The sequence below is a fragment of the Halyomorpha halys genome, unplaced genomic scaffold, assembly GCF_000696795.3.
Source record: "Halyomorpha halys isolate HHAL.00 unplaced genomic scaffold, Hhal_1.1 Scaffold218.1, whole genome shotgun sequence".
NCBI lineage: Eukaryota > Metazoa > Arthropoda > Insecta > Hemiptera > Pentatomidae > Halyomorpha > Halyomorpha halys.
In genome coordinates this window covers 597,299-617,277 of record NW_027109445.1, presented here as the reverse complement: position 1 = coordinate 617,277, position 19,979 = coordinate 597,299, and the positions used below count along the sequence as shown (strand labels likewise).

General features: G+C 31.4%; 1 protein-coding gene across 3 annotated transcripts in view; it reads right to left on the bottom strand.

Moving 5' to 3' along the window:
• The window catches only part of CCHa1-R (CCHamide-1 receptor), a 475,427-nt gene that overhangs the window by 202,619 nt on the left and 252,829 nt on the right, over window positions 1–19,979 (bottom strand). For all 3 annotated transcript variants that reach the window (XM_067047617.1, XM_067047618.1, XM_014419094.3), the window contains one exon: window positions 13,967–14,002. The gene's annotated coding sequence lies outside the window, so the exon portion shown is untranslated. The remainder of the gene's footprint in view (window positions 1–13,966; window positions 14,003–19,979) is intronic.

Here is a 19,979-nt window from a genome sequence, read left to right as displayed (position 1 = left end):
GAAACTTTTTGTAGTAGATTGTCTCTGAAGATGGCCGAATTGGCCGAAACGTTGGACGTGTAAAAGAAATAAAGGTTTTGAGACTATAATTGGATAGTGTTTTGAATTATTTAGTAAAAAATTGCCAGTCTCAAGAAAGAATTTTAAGATTATAAATAAATTATTATTATTAATAATATTCTTTAATGCTAGGACAAGTTCTTTAAGAATACAATTACAAGAAATTATAATAGCCTTTAGTGCTTCTACGGTGTAGGTGAGGTAAAAAAAGAAAAGGAAGAGAGAGAAAATTTACAGTGAAAAAAAGTATATTAAGAAATATTATAGGCATGAATGAAAGTTATTAAAAATTACTCCAAGTTTTACAATGAATAATAATATATAGTTAAATTTAATGGCGAGTACGGTTTAAAGGATTATTCTCTTTAATGTCCTAGGTCTTCAGTCCACATGGTATGAGGCGACCACATGGTATTATATGAGGGGACTTACATATTGAAGCGCCGTGGTAGTTTAGGAGCTTCTAGACCTTTATCTGCTGGGCGTACACCGGCGTCTATCATCTGAATTATTGAAACTGAATAATCGTGGAATTTCGTGGTTCGTGGAATTTCGAAGGCGTTGGAGCAATGGCCCAAAATTGAAAGTTATTAACTAATGAACAGTGCCTTAAAGTAAAATAATGAATTGTGAAAAAAATGAAACAATAATAAAAAAAATTAAATCATTATGTTGACTAAATAATCAACAGATCAATCATCATAGTAGATAATGTAATCAATTAATTATTATTTTAACGATTTCATGGTAAATTGAGATAAAAAATGTATTGAAATATGAATATAAGACAACTTAGGATTATATATCCCTTAATTTACAGGGCACAGACCTTCATTATGAGAGATTGGTCTTAAGGGAAAACATATATATTTGTGGTTCTCCAAAAGTTTCTCCAACTGGGGTGTCCCAAAAGTATGGCTATGTTATGTAAATACATTGCGTTCCAGTGTTTACTTTGTATTGTTTTTCTTTATTTCATACATATTTAACAGCTCTAAGAATAACCTTTAGCACGACAAGGGTGTCCGCGAATTTGATTCAACTCATAAACCGTGCCACGGCGGAAAACGTTTCGCAACCGCTGACATATAAATACCTTATTACTAACTTACCTATTAATAGGCTTTAAAACTATATAAATTTCACTAACCCGCGACATTATAAACAGTTATTTTAAGTAACTTCATTTTATTTTTTTAACTTATTTTTAAAACCTATACAATGGTATAGATAATCATTAAATCATCAAGTTTGATGATCGACCTTTTTAGAATATATAGGATTTTAATGTAAACAATTTTAGAGTCTCAAAAAAAAAATGTTTTTCTCTGTAACAACTGAAACATAGAATCAGCCTAATCCTTCAGACTTAACTGCAGCTTGATGAATTAGACGTGACTGGACCCTCTTGAAGTCCTCAGTTTGATTGGACAGTTGGGATTTGTAAAACTCCAAGAAGGGTCTATATGACTAGATTACCAAAACATTTTGAAAAAAAAATTTTATTACAATTTACAACTATACATTTATATACATACATCCAGTAAAATTTATTTTAGCTTATTAGTGATACAGGCGTGTAGAGAAACTACCGAGTGGTAGCACTCTAATGACATTTTTAAGTTAGTAGGTTTTGTAGCCATCTTCTTTTCAGGATGCCTCGGAGGATTGTTAGGAATGGAATAGCAAGGTTAGAAACTGTATGATTTTAGATGATGATAGAAACTGTATGATGTATTATTTTATTTGTGACAAAGTAAGGAGCATTGAGGATTTTACGAAGGATTTTGGATTGTAAGGATTGGATACGAGAGGAATTCAAGGGTTTAGTGGAACCCAAAGCTCAACTCCGTATGTCCAGATTGGCCTTATTACAGTTATGTAGATCAGTATTTTGTAACAGATTGAAAGTTTAGACCATTTGTTTAGTAAGTGCTGTAATAGTCGAAGGACGTGCAGTTTCCAGTCCTGTGTGAGGATTCCAGGTTAGTCGTTTGTCCAGATGTAGTCCAAGGTAGCGGATCTGTTCGACAGGTATTTATCTTTTATTAGTCAAATTGTTATAGAAATAAACAAAATAAAATCAATTTGTTGATTTTATGATTTTTTATCACTCTTTTATTTATAATTATTGTTATTCCATCTTGTGGTATGTCGCTGGGTTATAACGATTTATTTAAGTTACATAACGCTTTTAAAAAATAGTATGATGCATGGAAAAAAAAATAAGATGTGACTTGTTGACATTCTGCATTCATGTGACACTAACGGAGAGTGGAAGGAGAATATAATTAAGTACGAATAAAAATGAATAAAAATAAAACTAAAATAATTGTAAAAAGGTAATTCTTAAATAATTGGCTATTTCGTCAGAAAACACATCTCGAACTCAAAACTTATAAAGTTCGGTGAATTGAAATTCACTTTCGTGGCCAAACAGATGCCATAGCATTAAAATCAAAACAACCACGATAGTGATAAATTGAACTTTACAAACTTCATTTAAATAAGATAACGCAAATTAATCTCAAAGAATTTCTTTCATGGAGCATTGAGGATTTTACGAAGGATTTTGGATTGTAAGGATTGGATACGAGAGGAATTCAAGGGTTTAGTGGAACCCAAAGCTCAACACCATATGTCCAGATTGGCCTTATTACAGTTATGCAGATCAGTATTTTGTAATAGATTGAAAGTTTAGACCATTTGTTTAGTAAGTGATGTAATAGTCAAAACACAATTGTATTTTTTTAAATTTCTGATTAAACAAATCCTTGAATAGAATCGTAAAATATAAATATATATAATCTTGCATAACTTCATTTTATTATTTTAATTTTATCATTATTGCTGTTTTAGGACCACCCGTAGTTCAGTGGTTAAGACATAATTTTATCAATCTGATGTCTATTAGCGGTGCCGGTTTGGATCCGGCCTGGGGCGTATAATTTTTTCATTGAGTGGCGGTCCCACTAAATGAAAAACTTTGATCCCCAACCATGGTTAGGCAGTATAAAAGGTTGTTCAACAGCTGTTTAACCCACCGCTTTGAAAGCCCTGATGAAGCCCTGCAAAGTGGGGCGAAACGTCGGACATTAAAATAGTGTTAAACTATTTGTTCTTTTTTTTTTACCGCAATCCTGACCATCTTCTTATATTTACTATTTTATTTTATTTGTTTTAAATACATTTTGACAAATGCTGGGGACTAACCCGGAATAAAGATAGATTTTTCATTTCATATTATAGCTTCTGAATTTGGGGTACGTATATTATTTAAATTTGTAGATTTATTTTTTTTACTGTATATTAATTTAGATTATAAATTAGGAATTATGGGAAGTTAATTTTAAAATGCTGAGGATTCCCAGAAATATATTTTTTTGCTTTATTTTTTATTTAACATACTAAGCTTTACAAATTTATATTCTATTCTGTGATTGGTATTTATCTCATATCTGTGCAGTTCCTCTGCAGTGATTTAAAGTGGAAAATACAAGTGGGGTATTGATTGAAGCGAATTCTTCAACAGAGAACACATATTGTCCGACCATGAGCCCAAGCCTTTCATGTTCAACGAGAGCGATATAGCGGTCAGCGGTCGCTGAATGGGCCGATGAGCAGGGTGGGATCCATGTCCACGCTCCCCTTACGAGAGGGGGTAGTGAGTTATATCTGATCGATGGGGGTGGCTTTTTGACTCACAGTAAATCTGAATTAACATGTAAAAAAAATAAATAAAAGACTTTCGGAATCCTTAATTTCGCTCCCGATAGCATTAATCCAACGCGTGATTAAAATTGGGGCGAAAATCGACATTTCCTGCAAAAGTTTTGAAATTACCATTTTTATATCTTGTGAGATAATGCATATAATTATTTTTTAAAAATTACAAAAACATCTTAACATCGGTCGATGTGTTAGTTAATCATCTCAGGATTGTTGAGTCATGTGCTGTAATACCAAAGTTCCGGTATATTTTGCCAGGGTGAAAAAAATAGGTACATCTCATTGTAACAGATTACTCATATTGATGTATTACATTATTTGTTAATGGTTTAGTATACAAACAAGCGAATTAGGATAAATTTTTTTAAAATTATTTATTTAATGTAATTTACAACTGTACAAAATAATACGTTGTATGTTTCATATACACTTGAAAATTTTGGGAAGGAACCACCCATTGGTGGTACTTCAAACATTAATTTAAATTAGAAGGTCCCATGGCCATCTTCTTTTCAGACGCCTCGCAGGATTAGGATCAGGGATTGTTAAGGATGAAAGATTAAGAATTAATGGGTTAGGATGGTTAAGGAGTTTGGAATGAAAAGACGCATATCTGTCTTGGGTTAAATCTGCAACGAATGGGATGTTAAGGTCTTTGTGAATGAGTTTATTTGTGACGTAATAAGGAGCATCAAAGATTTTACGTAGGATTTTGGATTGTAACGATTGGATGCGGGAAGAATTTGATGGTTTTGTGGAGCCCCAGAGCTCAATTCCATATGTCCAAATTGGTCTGATTAACGTAGTATATACTAATTTTTTGTAGTGAATGGGAAGTTTAGAGCGTTTGTCGAGTAAGTGTTGTAGCAATCGGAATCTACGAGCAGTTTCTTGTCGTTTCAGTCTAATGTGTGGATTCTAAGTAAGTCTCTTAGGATAAATGTAAAATATCGAATGTGAGAAGTTATTAATAAGTAGGTAACTATCAATCAATAGAATTCGTTTATTACAATGATTTTAAAAATGTCAACCTCCTGATGGGAAGATTCTTACAAATAATAAAGTGAAATAATACTTAGGTTTATAACAAATAGTCAAAATATTGTACACTATCTGACTGGAGAATGTAACTATTATATTTTTTCTATCCATTTAATCTAATTAAATACTAGGAACTAGTACTCTGAGGATTATATAGTTGGATAATATACAGGTTATCACCCTATTCTAACCATGGTAGGGGTCAATTTTTCATTTCGTGGGACCGTTGCAGAAATAAAAGTCGACTCCCTCAGACAGGATTCAAACCGGCTCCACTACAATCACGAACCTGTCAAAGTTAGCGCTTAAACTCGCTCGGCTACGAACGGTCCTATATAGTTACTGGTTGTGGTTGAGAGCGTAGTGGGTTTGATTCACGTAGTCAATATTTATTACATGGCAGCTCAAAAAAAAATAATTATATCATTCTCTTCACTACTGCCTGTTCTGGGGCTGTATAGATCTTTAATAAAAGTATGATTTTTTCCTTAGTTAAAAAGTTAAATAAAAAATAGTCTTTATAAATTTATAGCATTTAAAGTATTAATAGCATATATTTTTTCACGACTTAAAATAAAAACAAGTTTTTAATGCGTTATTTTTATTACAGTCTTTATGTAAATACAACGAGTGGGTAATTGTAAAATGAGATTAAACTAAGGTGATAACTGGAGGATTAAACTTACTGACCAAGAGTTCTTCAAATTACAATAGAATAACTTTTTAAAAGCAGCTTTAAAGTTAAGTAGCGGTTAAAGCCGATTTTTTTTCGTTAAGTTTTTGTACCAGGAGGAAGAATAAGCCGCGGAGGGAGTGGTTGTTCCTAAGGATCGGAGGGAATGAAGGAGTCGAAGACTGGTCCATTAGATACCCACAAAGGATCTTTTAGGGTTCCTGTTTAGGATCGCGGGGTTCCATTATTAAGCAGTCATTGTCCGGGGAAGTATTGTGTACCAGTCTTCATCCCTGTCGTTAATCTTTTTCTCATCCTAAGATTTTTTGGTTCTCCAATCCCAAGGGCGTTCATTTCCCTGTTACGATTGTTCTCGAAGAATGGAGAGAAATCGCGAACGAAAAAATTACAGCTGTAATAGAAGGAAATATTTCGGCTCCTGGATTAAGATTAGCTTAAAAAGGAATTTATCTAAGAGAATTTTTTTTTATTCACCTCATGTAATTATGTAAAATATGCTAATAACGCAAATAGGTTTTATATAAGAATACTGAAATATAAACTATAATTCGAATACTCGTCATATTCAATAGTAATGCAATTGTACAAAAATATTATAACTAAAACTGTCACTGGATACAAATATATAAAAATCATTCGCGTAGACAGATATACGAAATCATCAGGCCATTAAATAGAGTTGTAAATGATGAATATAATTATAACCGATAAATTATTCATCCAGGAAAATATAAATTTTATAGAAAGTCTATTAAAGATTTTGTTGGAGTAATACTAAGATCTAATTACTGTAATTATTATATGATATTTATTATTTAATTAAAATAAATCAAAGTATTATATTTCTTATATCACTAAGATTAATAGATAGATAATATAGATCAGGTATCATCTGCATTAAATCATTTTAGTATAACTTTTTATTAAACCAGCTACAATTTGGTTTAATATTTCTTTTGTTAAGGTTTTTTAAAGCACAAAACCACAAACGAAACGACAAAGCTTTAAACATTTAGTTATATATCTTCTTTATTAATTATTTTTAAAAAAAACAGACTTAAATTTATTCAATAAAAGGTAATATTTATTTATGACGTGGCAATTAAATCTATTTATAAGTTTGTAACCGATAATTATGTGTGTTGTGTTGGTTATTTTTGAAAATATTCTAAACTGAAAAATTAAACAAAAGCTAGGTTAGGTAGTTTATGTTCAGTAAAAAAATAAAATCGATCAAGTTACAATTATTTTAATTTAGCATGGTATTTAACTTAAGATATAATTCGGGGGTGATATCTATTTTTTAGAAGAATTTTAACGCACAAAACCACAGACGAAATGATATTTATACATTTTCTTTATTACACATATTGATCACATTCTTTATCTTTTATGTTAACATACACAAATAAATAATTTTTTTTAAAAATAATTATATTTAATACATAACGAGCATATATTTTTTTTGATCGTAATGGAATGAAAAATGAATAGATCTAGAAATTTCATAACTCTTTTAGGCCACTCTATCGACCTCACTTAGCACTACATCTTTATGGATCCACTATAAAAACTTCCACTGAAATAAACAGTTTAATTTTCTTCAAGAGACTCTCTACTTTCTTCCTTTCTATTTAAAGCACGCCTCTCTATAAACTCGGTCTTAGGTAATAAAAGATAAGACTACAGTGGGCATGCTTATCAGTACGACGAGGCGATAAAAAAGGAGTTGGATGTGAGATCTCTATCCGTGAATTACTATACTCTCATAAAGTCCGGGAAGAAGCTGAATACTGTCTTCCCCATGCCAGAAATTTATGAACCCTCTTTTCTAATTTGAAATCTTAGAAATTTATTAAACTTGATTTTTACTATTGTTGTTATAACTACTAATCAATATTTTTATAAAAATAATTTATTTATTGATATTTACAACTGTATACATATATACACATCAAATAAATTTGCTGTAAGCGATATAATGACATGAGGAGAATCTACCCATTGATAGAACTCCAAAAACAATTCAAAAGGAGATGATCTCGAGGCCATCTTCTTTTCAGACGGAGAAGAAGGAGAAGCCAGGTTAGAAATCAGTTGGTTTGGGTTGTTGGGAAGTTTATTATGGAAGGATTGGCATCTGGTTCTGGCCAAATCGGCAACATAGGGGACATTGAGGTCCTGATGGATGATTTGATTTGTGACAAAGTAAGGAGCATTAAGGATTTTACGAAGGATTTTGGACTGTAAGGATTGGATTCGAGAGGAATTAGATGGTTTAGTGGAGCCCCATAGCTCAACTCCGTATGTCCCAATAGGCCTTATAATAGTCATGTAGATCAGTCTTTTGTAATGGATTAGAAGTTTGGACCGTTTGTCTAGTAAATGATGTAATAGTCGGAATCGACGAGCAGTTTCCTGTCTTTTCAGTCTTGTATGAGGATTCCGTGTCAGTCGTTTGTCCAGATTTAGTCCTAAGTAATGGATCTGTTCAACAGGAATAAGTGGGGTATTATTAAAAGATACTGGAGGGCAAGACGAAGGTTTACGACGAAGGGTAAATGTGAATTGATGGGATTTATTGGAATTTACTTTAATCCTCCAGTTTTGGCACCATTCTTCGAGGGTGGTGATCTGGGATTGGAGAGATTGGGATACAATGGAAGGGTCATTATTCACTGACAATAGGCATGTGTCATCGGCATACGTGGGGAGAATAGTGTTAGGATGGGTTGGGATGTCAGCTTTAAAAACTGTATAAAGGATAGGACCAAGGATACTACCCTGAGGTATACGAGCAGACTGAGGAGACAGGGATGAATAAGCGCTGTTGTGATTTACTTGAAATAACATGTCTGACAGATAAGAACGGATAATGAGATAATATGTAGGGGGTAGGAATTTACGGATCTTGTGTAGCAGTCCTGGGTGCCAGACTCGATCAAAAGCCTGTTCTACATCAAGAAAGACTCCCGAGCAGTACATTCCACGCTCCAATGAAGACGAGACTACATCGACCACACGATGGCATTGCTGGATTGTGGGGTGGGATGTTCGGAATCCAAACTGGTAATCTGGAATTATGTGGTTGGAATCTAGGATGGGGTACAGGCGTTTTAAGATAAGTTTCTCAAGGATTTTTCCCATGATAGGTAACAGAGAGATAGGGAGGTAAGAGGATGGGTGTTCTGGCGGCTTTCGAGGTTTGGGAATCATTTTGATTATGGATAATTTCCATGGGTCAGGAAAGTATGCGGATCTGAGGACAGCATTGTAGATGTAGGTGAGGAATATAACAGATTTTAGAGGAAGATGTTTTAGAACATGGGATGTAATTAGGTCATAACCAGGAGCTTTGCGGGTTGGTAAATTCTGCATGATGTTGGATATCTCTGATGGATGAAATGCTTTAGGTGGCTGGGTCATTTGGAGTGGAGTATTCAATACTTTTTCAATGTGTTTAAGGTTGGTTGAATTAAAGATGTCAGGGTGTGGCTCAAAGGTTTTAGAAAGATGCTGACCGAATATTTGTGATTTTTCTTTGTCCGATTTTGTCCATGTTTGATATTCAGCAAGAAGTGGGTGATTAAAATTCTTGAAGTTAAGTCCATAAAGATTTGTCAGTAGTCAGTTAAGTTAATTAAATTTTGCGTTTTGAATTTTTTAAGTTTGTTTGTCAATTTACTATAATGTGTTTTATCTGATGGGTATCTAGTCCTGTGCCACTTCGCTCTTGCTCTTCGTTTTTCCTTTAATATGATGCGAATGTTGTGTGGCAAGTTAGTAGGTATGGTATTATTAGTTTTACTGATAGTCGTATATGCAAAATCTTATAGATTCTATCAAGTTTTCTATGGCTTCGTCAATGTCATTTATATAAAAATAAAAAAATTTTACTTTACTCACAAAACTTTAGTAGGTATCCTTGAGAATGGCCTGAGGGTCGAAACGATGGAAAAGTTGTAAAGAATAAACTTGAGAGAAAAAAAAGATCAAATTTGTTTTAAATTAAGAATAAAAAAGATATGTCATATCATAAAATATAAGATGACAAACACTTCTGATAATAAATAATAGAAAACAAAAATGATAAAAATCAAATATAATTAAACTAAAAATAATAAATGGAAAGGTACAATTTCTGCTAATATACATATTTACAAGAATAAAAGAAAATCTGAAACGTTAAGTACAGAAAATATATAAAGTTAGAGTAATTTTCGTGCATATAATTAAAGTGGCATGGCGAACTGGTAAATTTTAATTAAATATAAAATTTTCCCTTTATTTTAAAATATCAATTTATCTAGAAAATAATACAATAGAATAATTGTTTTTGATTTTCAATAAAAATTTAATTAGAATCAATAAAATGTTATTTTGAAATAAAATAGTAAAATAAATAATAAACAATATGTGAATCACTTACTGTTCATTATGTAGCTTAATGTAATTAGTTAACTTAATAAATGTAGTAGTCCTACAAAGGTGCTAGTCTATTTTGTTAATTTGGGGTTCTTAAGATGCTGCTTAGAGTCGTTGGCTTTTATGTCTTTACTTAGTGTTCTTTCGGATAAGTCCTCAGTTTAAAAGGTCACTGGCCTGTTTAATTATTAATCTATCTATGTACATAAAAGGGAATGGACGAATCGTTGTTGAAAATAAACTATTTTATTAGTTGATTGATTTTCGTGTATTTTTTTTTTCAAAATGTCAAATTTCCCCATGGTAAGGTTTAAAGATGATGAAATCCCCGGATTCTCCAGTAAAAGTTATGAACAAAATTAAGCGTAAGACTCGTGGTAAAGCAGGCCAGCACATTTTTTTAAAAAGCTAATCATATTCCTTTTTAGCTTCGTCTCAAAGTACCAAATACCATTTTTCAAAAAAATTAGTAATTTTTCGCCTCGATTTATTTGGAGCCTTTTTTTTCCTCCGGCATTATTTTTCATATAATCGTTTATAACTCCTCTTCATTTTATCCGATCCATACGTAAATATAACCCATAGAAAGTTGAATGTTTGCTCTTTCAGCATCAAACTTATATTTGATTATAGTTATGGGTTTCAATTAGGGAAAATATTTCACACGTTTTATTTTTTATCTCCGGTTCTAATTTGTTTAAATAGACCCGGTTTGTAAGTTTGGCGTAGATTGGTTAAGCCGTTTTAAAGCTATTTCCGTTTATTAGATTTTTGTAAGAAAATCAGGATGTTAGGCGAGAATTTCGGGCTGGAAAATTTTATTTTCAAATTTTTTCAAAAGTTGGTATTTAAGGGTTTCTTGAGGTGCTAAAAACAAAAATCAACATTGTATCACTCCTCAAAAGTCATTTACCTCACTTTGATAAGTGAGACTGATTTTTTTTAAAAATAAATAAATACTATTATTAAAACACAGTGAGGGTTGTTATTAAAAAAACTACTTGTATTTTATGTATACATGACGATATAATAGATAATCAAATTGCCTCAAAGATTAACAAAAAATCATCTAAATCGGACTAGTATTAACGATGATACAGCAAAGTCAGTCTTCATCATTTATGCTATCATCTTATTACTTCATATATATATATATAAGGGAATGTTCAAATCTGCACAAAGATACTAAAAACGTCATCGCATAAACTGGCTCAATTTATGTTACCCTATCATAATAATAAAGTATACGTATATGTTTTATATAATTAATCATTAAATTCAATAATATAAATCATACTATGTGTGTTCATTTAATCTATAAAAATCCTCAAATATAGCAATAGCCAAGCATTGCCGGGTCAATTAGCCCTTAAAAAAATTAAAAATTTTTAAAATCTAAATTCATAAATTATTACTCAACAATCCTTTATCAAAGCTTACTTAATTAATCCAGTGCGTTTGGTATTACCATTATATTTAAAACGATTGTTGGTATACTCAAACTAAGCCTTTAAAAAAGCTACTAAAAAGCTTTTAATAAGCTACTAAAAGCTTTTTGAAGCTTACTAATGAGAAAATATAATCATCAAGCAGTTGAACTCACCTGCATTATTTTTTTTTTCTAAAAATTCTCTTCTAATATTTTCTTAAAATGAAAAAAAAAATAGATCTTATAATTGGTGAAATTAAAAAATGGCAAATTTATACCCTCTCTTTAAATGTTTCACTCAATATCTACAAGTATTGATTGGAATTATGTTCTCAACAAAAAAAAAAAAAAAAGACTGGTTGGACAGGTGCAAAAAATGTAATTAAAGCAAAATTGGTTGCACTCAAAGGGATGGCATGTATTGGATTTGTAGATTGTTGGAAGCTTGATGGTTCGCTAACAAATATGTCGTACAACAAAAAAAAAAACTCTGAATCGGATTTATGAAGGTTGAAATGGCTTCAGTGAACAGATTTTTTTTCAACATACCTTTTTCATATTACTCTTAGTAAATCAAAAGAGAAATGAGAATTTCTTATTAAAAAAGTTTTACGAACAACAGCAGACTTGGTCGCAGGAACGAATTGTTATATCTTTTACAGAAATTGTTTCTAATTGTCTTCTTCATGTCCTATGAATAATGAATAGTCTTATTCATGATTCTTTGGGCAGTGTTTTATTGATAATCTTCTGGATGTTATGGATTGTTTCCCTGGTATCATGATATAAATTTTAAAAAAATTTATTTATTGATATTTACAACTATACATAAAATACATCATGTAAATATGATATAAATTTTTTTAAAAAATTATTTCTAAGCCAAAAGACATTTATGCAAAGTATAGGAAGAAAATTATGGCAACAGAAATTGACTAATTTATCAATGGATACAAAAAAAATATATATATATAATTATAAGAAAAAAGGTGGATATTAAAGGAACATTCTTGATGATATGGAGGAGAAACGTGGATGGATAAACAAAAAAAAATCGTGAAGGAAGATAACCTAGGGAGGTACATTCGATGAAATAGACAGTATAAAAAGATGAAGGGAGTCATAGAAAACCTGAAACAATGAAATGAAAGAATCCCTGATAGGACACGCTCTATGGTCGTTCGTAGCCGAGCGAGTTAAAGCACCAACTTTGACGGGTAGTAACAGCAGCAGCGCCGGTACGAAATCTAGGAAGACTTTCATTTCTATGGTTCCATGAAGGTTACATGAAATGAATGGTTACATGAAGAGGTTCCAAGAAATAAAAAGTGACTAGCCACTACGGTTAGAATAGGGTGATAACCTGTAGATGACACTCCCCCCCCCCCTGCTGCTTGTTAGAAATGACCAGGAAGGGGGTCATAAAAAATAAATAAATATAAGCTCTACGAGAGGATTGGGCTTGAGACAAGATGATTTAAATGGATATACAAAACGTAGGTTAAACAAACCTACAGCCTTCAGCAGAAAATTATAAAAATAGAATATGAAAATCTCAAAAAATAAAAATTACCATTTTGAAATGTTTAGAAAAAAAAATCAATTTAGATATTTCATCAATATAATTAATTTCATAAATATTCAAAGTTCAGCTTTTGAGTAATTCCATATGGATTGATACTGTAAGATACTCAATCATAGAAAAATAACAAGGTATATTAAGGTATAAATACTTTTTAAAAAATATTAAAATTTTGTGATAACTGATATTTGAGCATAAAAAAGAAAAAATCATTATTTATTACATTTTTTTCTAAACTAACGGAAAAGACTGGGTATATTAAAATAGTTGTTCTTAATATATTTTCCTTGTTCCAATGCAAATATACGCCTCTGATATGGTTTGTACATATTCGTTAAAAGCTTTGATAATGGGAATAAATTGTCTGGTTTTCATGTCTCTGGGCGATGTTTGGAAAGAGAGAAATTTATATATATAGAGAGAGAGAGAGAGAGAGAGAGAATATAAATATATCCTATTTTAAAGTACTATAGATGGATCTTATACTTCTAAAAGAAGTCAAGGTAGCTTTTTGAGACTGGAATGAACCCGTTTTTAATTTCACTCGTCACTGAACATTTTTTAACCAGCAATTTTTTACGCTTCGCTAAATATTATTTATTTTATTATTAGTATTAAATGAGATAGCATGATTTATAAGCCGTTTATCTTTCTTTGCTTTTTTTAACTAGATATTTTACTGTGTATTTACTAGGACCTTAATTTTTTTTAAATGCTTACTAAAAGTCATTTATATACATGCATTCGATATCTGTGCCATTAATTTTTTATCGATGTTTTTGTATAATTTTAATTATCCATCTTAAAATTATTTTCTTATCTCATACAAATGGATAAAAATGAAACTATTTGTTTTATCTCAATCTTATCTACCCATCAACACTCAAGTGAACATAACTCGTATATTAGACAAATTTAGTTAATAATTAACTTCAATCCTAACGCATGCTGGTGCAAACCGAGTTAAAATAAAAAATAATATATATTTTTAAATAAGATCACTAACCTTAAAATACTTCTTTACTGAAGACAGGATATTGATCTGGAAAAAAAAAATGTTATAAAATATTTGTGGAGAAATTAATATATATTTTTTAATTGGAGGATTCCAAAAACAAAGTCTCAAGTTTCTGGAACATTAAAAAATAAATAACTTTAAATTTAGTTATACTGGATGCCCCAGTAAATATGATCATCTTTCGCCGTCATCTCTGAAATTATGATTTTCGTTGAATCATGATAGTACTATGTGATCTATCTTTTGTAACTATAATTAATTTTCTCAAGCCAGCTGCTCAAGAGATGAACCTGAAAATTAATCAAAACAAAACCAAGTAAATGCGTACGTACATGTGGCTCAGAACAACACACCCTGTTGAAGGATTTGTAGAGTTTGTCCCATTCGAGGTTTAGAACGTTGACCAGAATCTTAGAATCTTACAGGCCGATTGGAGCTGATTTGGGCTATAGGAGCATCTCACCAGCCAGATTCTTTCTAGGAGAACTTCATCTTTACAAGAAGTTAATCCGTCCACTTCTCACTTTCTCCTATTTTTTCGAGAGAAAGATTGGTATTGGTATTTCGTGGAGGGAATAAGTCCGGCAAGTGGGCCTCCTGGTCCTTTTTGCAACCCTGGCGGCCACCTTCCAAGTTTCCACCGCGTACTAATCAAGGTAGGAGTGTCAAGATTCATTTTTCGGGACCCTCAAAAAATAAATATTAACTGACTCAGGTGGTAATCGAACCCACAACGTTCCGAACGGAGCGCACTGGGAGCTGTGCCCAACACGCACGGAGATGAAGGTACTCCGATGAATATTTAGTCCGATCAAAGTTGGTGACCACTAAAAAAGACGGAAAATTGTGAAAATATATGAGCTATTTAAGGAAGTTAGTATCATCAGGCTTATAAAGTTAAGACGTCTTCGTTGGGCTGAGTACGTAGCTCCGATGAATATGCATAATACTCCAAAACGAATTCTAGATGGAAATCTCGACCGACATAGAAGTAGAGGACGGCCAAAACAGATGGGAGGGTTGTGTGAGGCAGAATGCCAGAACACTGCAAGGAATAAGATACTGGAGAGCGGCGGCACACGACCGGAACACCTAGCGAAAACTTTGCTAGGAGACCAAGGATCACATCGCGCTCTAGCCATATGGGAAAGGAAGAAGTTAAGTTTCTTCGGTTTTATCATACACATCACGCCATTTTAGGTAACAAAAGTTAAAATTATTAAAATTTAATTTATCCTAATTATTTATCATTACTAGTTATTATGTCAATTATTTTAAAATTATCTTACATATGAAAACTAAAATAATTTTTGAACGTATGATTCAGAAAGATTATAAAAATGAAATTATTTTTAAATATTAATTTTTTGACTTTTAGAAGTTGAAAAATATTAAGTAGTAACTAATGTGTCATTAAAATTATAATTACATTTTCATATATAGAATTTATTTCTATTTGATTTACATATTATTAAAATTTGAATAAGTATTAACATTACCTAAGTAGTAGTTCTTGAGAAATCGTAGGTTACATAGTAAGTACGTCCCTTTGTTTTAATATGGTGCATAACATATATATAATTTATATAACATGGTAATATAAATGCAATTAACCAGATATTATTAGAAGCAGATAAATTTAGATTTTTTTTTAAAAATACTTTCATATAAATAAGGACTATTGAAGACCAATTTTCAGCTAATGTGAGTTGTGTAGAAACTACTGATGACAGCTTAAGGTCCGCCTTTTTTTTTTTTGGTTCTTTTTCTTTTTTTTTTTAATAAAAACATTTCGAAATGCATCCTGTTTTTGCTATAAGTGTAAAACCATTATTATGAACAAGATTTATTGTTTGATGTCCTTAATCATTAATCGCTAGGTAAATAATTAGTCAATAATGTGAATCAAAAGTAGCAAACGGATGAAATAATAAAACAGTTCGATAAATAACTAACATAGAAGTAGAATAAATATATTTCCCAAATAACCCTAAATCCATCCTTAAACAGCTAATAAGATTCCGTGATTAAGGAAATAATTCAAGTACCTGTCATGTTCTAGTATCTCATTCTTCTTAACTTTCCCTACGGATGGGTAAGTTTGGTATACGGATGACTATCTAGCGAGCACGAGATGAGATTGAAAAGATTAATGAACTGCTTCATAAGATTCATCTTCAGTAGACGTTCTCATATCTTTCACTGTTATTCCGAGTTGGTTCTATCATAGTATCCCAAGACAAACCTTTTCAGTGCATACATATTCCTATACTTAAGAACCATAAAGAGAGAAAGTAGCTCATTGGTAAGGCAGTGGATTACTAACTCCAAGGACGCAGGTTCGAATTTGGTTGTGGCTAATAATTATTATCTGTTTCACTGTAGCCCTGTGGGTTCAGGTGTCTTTTGGGATACAGCCAGCCTCATGTAGTGGGTACCCTTTATTAGAGTAAAAATCTGATGGTCACCCCCTGGCACAGACGTTGTTCTAGTAACAGTTCTTCCTTACAAAGTATTTAGAAGCAGATAACCTTTAATGGGTTGTGAGGGTACAGATTTTTTTTTTAAATCCAAAAAGCCTTCCTATATAATCGATCTCCTTATCCCATGTTTATTTATCCAATAAAATACAAGATTTCAACCGACCTTCCTTTGATTATCCTTTATCTTCCGAGCTACCTCATTTTGGAATTCTTTACCCATAACTATTCGTAAAACATCCTCTTTAACATCATTTAAAGGTCAATTATACATCCTTCCCCTCGATAAACAATCTTTTGTATACTTGTTCATAAAAAATACCCCCGGTAAGTTTGCCTTATTAATTTGATTCAAATCAGTAAAATTAAACCTCCATTTGCTCATTATCAAAAGTCCTTACAAAATTACCCCTCTGACATTTGTTGGTTGTAATCTTTACTATAATTTTAGTTATTTATTTCTATATATTTTTTGCAAACAGAATTTTTATGTTCTTTATTATTCGCTTATTTTACTCTACGAAGAAATTATTAAAAATTAAGAATTTCCTACAAGAAAGAGTATAATCGAGGAATTAAACTGCGAGGAAAAGTGAAGCATAAAAATGAGGGTCTTATGATTAACTCCAGGGGCGTGTCAGAGGAGTTAAAGCTATCAACTGGCTACCGGTTAAGTTTATATTTTAATGGCGAAAATTCTTATTAACATCAATCTATATATGTGCTTCTGCAAATATGTATCCTTTTTTATCTCAGGTTCTTATTTTATTTATTCAAATATAATTGTTTTATTTAATTTTGTTTAAATTTACATAATGTAATCAAACGAATGCTGCTCATATTGTCAACATACTTTTTCTTCTATCATCTAGAAGATCTAGCATCCCAGAATAAAGATAGATTATTCATTTAATGTTATACAGAATTAAGAATTCCGTCTAATTTTTAAACATTTGGACTTTGGACACTGGAGATTATCAGTTATAAGCTTTTTATGTATTTCCCCTCACTTATCCAGATTTTCCACGTCATTTGTTTAAAAGTGTTGGTCATAGAAATACCTAGTTAAAATTCAATATGATATAAACACTTTAACTCTTCTTTCCCATTCCAGAGTATTAAGAGGCAATAAATTATAAATACGATCACTATAAATGATATTTTACAATTGAGAAACCAGGTTCAATGAACTATTGATAACTATCGATTATCATACAACATTAAAAATCGATAAACAAACAGAAATATGTTTGGGACGTGTCATACGTATACTCACTTATGTATTTGTGAAATCTCTAGTTTTTTTTATTTATTTATAAAATTCCCTATATTTTTCGAGTTTGGGCTTTAAGGTTACACAGAGTCAGGTTATATATCTTTAACCAGAATCACTCATTTTTCTCCATCACTATGTAAAAAGAATCATATTTATAATATTAAATATAACAATTAAATAATACAAAATATAATACACGACATTAATTTTATAATATTTTATTTAATTATGATATAATCGGTCCATAGGTGAGATCAACACAAGAAGTCTCCAGATCCAACAAGAACAGCCTGGGTTGAATTACCACCAAATGCATTAACCCAGATAGGTTTTCCTCTCCCCACTAATGACAACTCTAATTCCACCTTAATTATTGTGGCGAAAAGAAACCGTTCTAGTTACATTCCTAAAAACATCACCAAGAATATTTGACAATATTCAAATTGTATCCGTAACTGAAAATGTATTTTCTTTAATAAATGAATTATATATATTTTTTTAAATTTAGTTTTTGATTAGTATGTTCTGATACTATACATTACTTGATTCGTATTAATATCAATAAATGTGTTAAATATTCAATTTAAACTATTTAAATGTTCAAGTTCAATAAGATTGCTTTGGCGGTCTAAATTATCTAATGGCATTCAAAATTACGAAAATGATTATCCTTTCTTATGATAATTTTTATTAACCACAACATGAATTTGCAAGTGTAATTTCATTATTTTGCAGAAGCACATATATGGATTGATGTTAATAAGAATGTTCGCCATTAAAATATAAACTGAACCGGCAGCCAGTTGATAGCTTTAAATCCTCTGACACGCCCCTGGAGTTAATCATAAGATCCTCATTTTTGTGCTTCACTTTTCCTCGCAGCTTATTTCCTCGATTATACTCTTTCTTGTAGGAAATTCTTAATTTTCAATAATTTCTTCGTAGAGTAAAATAAGCGAATAATAAATAACATAAAAATACAGAAATAAATAAGTAAGATTATAGTAAACATTAAAACCAACAAATGTCACATGGGTAATTTTGTAAGAACTCTTGATAATCAACGAATGAAGGTTTAATTTTACTAATTTGAATCTGAAAAAAACTGAATTTAATGATTTATTTGCAAAAAATAAAACTCAATATTTAACTTTTAACCAAAAAGTGCCAGAAGTTAACGAACATAAAATGTAAGCAGGTGTTGTGCATAAATGAGTATTTTAAATAATATTTTAATCTAAAATTCCATTTTTTTTTTAAATGTCACTTAGCGTCTTCACTTGCTCTGTCTGAGGATATTTCATTAAAAAACATGTGGAAGCCAAGAATCGTTTGTAGCCATATTGACCCGTACAGGTAAAGAAAGAGCTTGCACATGTTAAGAATGCCATTTTATCTAAATAGACAGGAGTGAGTAGAACTTTACCACACTCAGGCAAGAGAGGCGGCGGTGGCAAGTTGAGAAGAAAAGAACAGGAGAGAAACCCGTCTTCCATCGTAACATCCAAACCAAGTAACCTATAATCACGAACTTAATTCCTTACAAACATAGTAATAGTAAAAATTAATCCAAATTTTAATAATTATATTGTAACTCTGTTGGCAAAACAAACAAAATTAAATGTTTCATAAAGATTTTTTTAAATATTTATTTATTGCTATTTACAACTGTACATTATAGTACATTTAGTAAATCTGATCTAAGTTAAATTGGAGTGTTACAGGCGTGTAGAGAAACTACCCATTGGTAGCACTCTAATAACATTTTACATTAGCTGGTTTCGTGGCCATCTTCTTTTCAGGCGCCTCAGAGGATTGTCAGGAATAGAAGAGGAAGCAAGATTATAAACTAGGCGGTTTGAGTGGTTAGAGAGTTTATAATGGAAAGAGTGATATCTGGTTCGGGCTAGATCGGTTACAAAGGGAACATTAAGGTCTTTATGTATGATTTTATTTGTGACAAAGTAAGGAGCATTGAGGATTTTGGATTGTAAGGATTGAATACGAGAGGAATCCGAAGGTTTAGTGGAGCCTCAAAGCTCTACTCCATATGTCCAGATTGGCCTTATTACAGTCTTGTAGATCAGTCTTTTGCAATGTGTTGGAAGTTTAGACCGTTTGTCTAGTAAGTGCTGTAATAGTCGAAATCGACGTGCAGTTTCCTGTCTTTTCAGTCTGGTGTGAGGATTCCAGGTTAATCGCTTTTCCAAATGTAGTCCAAGGGAGAGGATGTGTTCGACAGGGG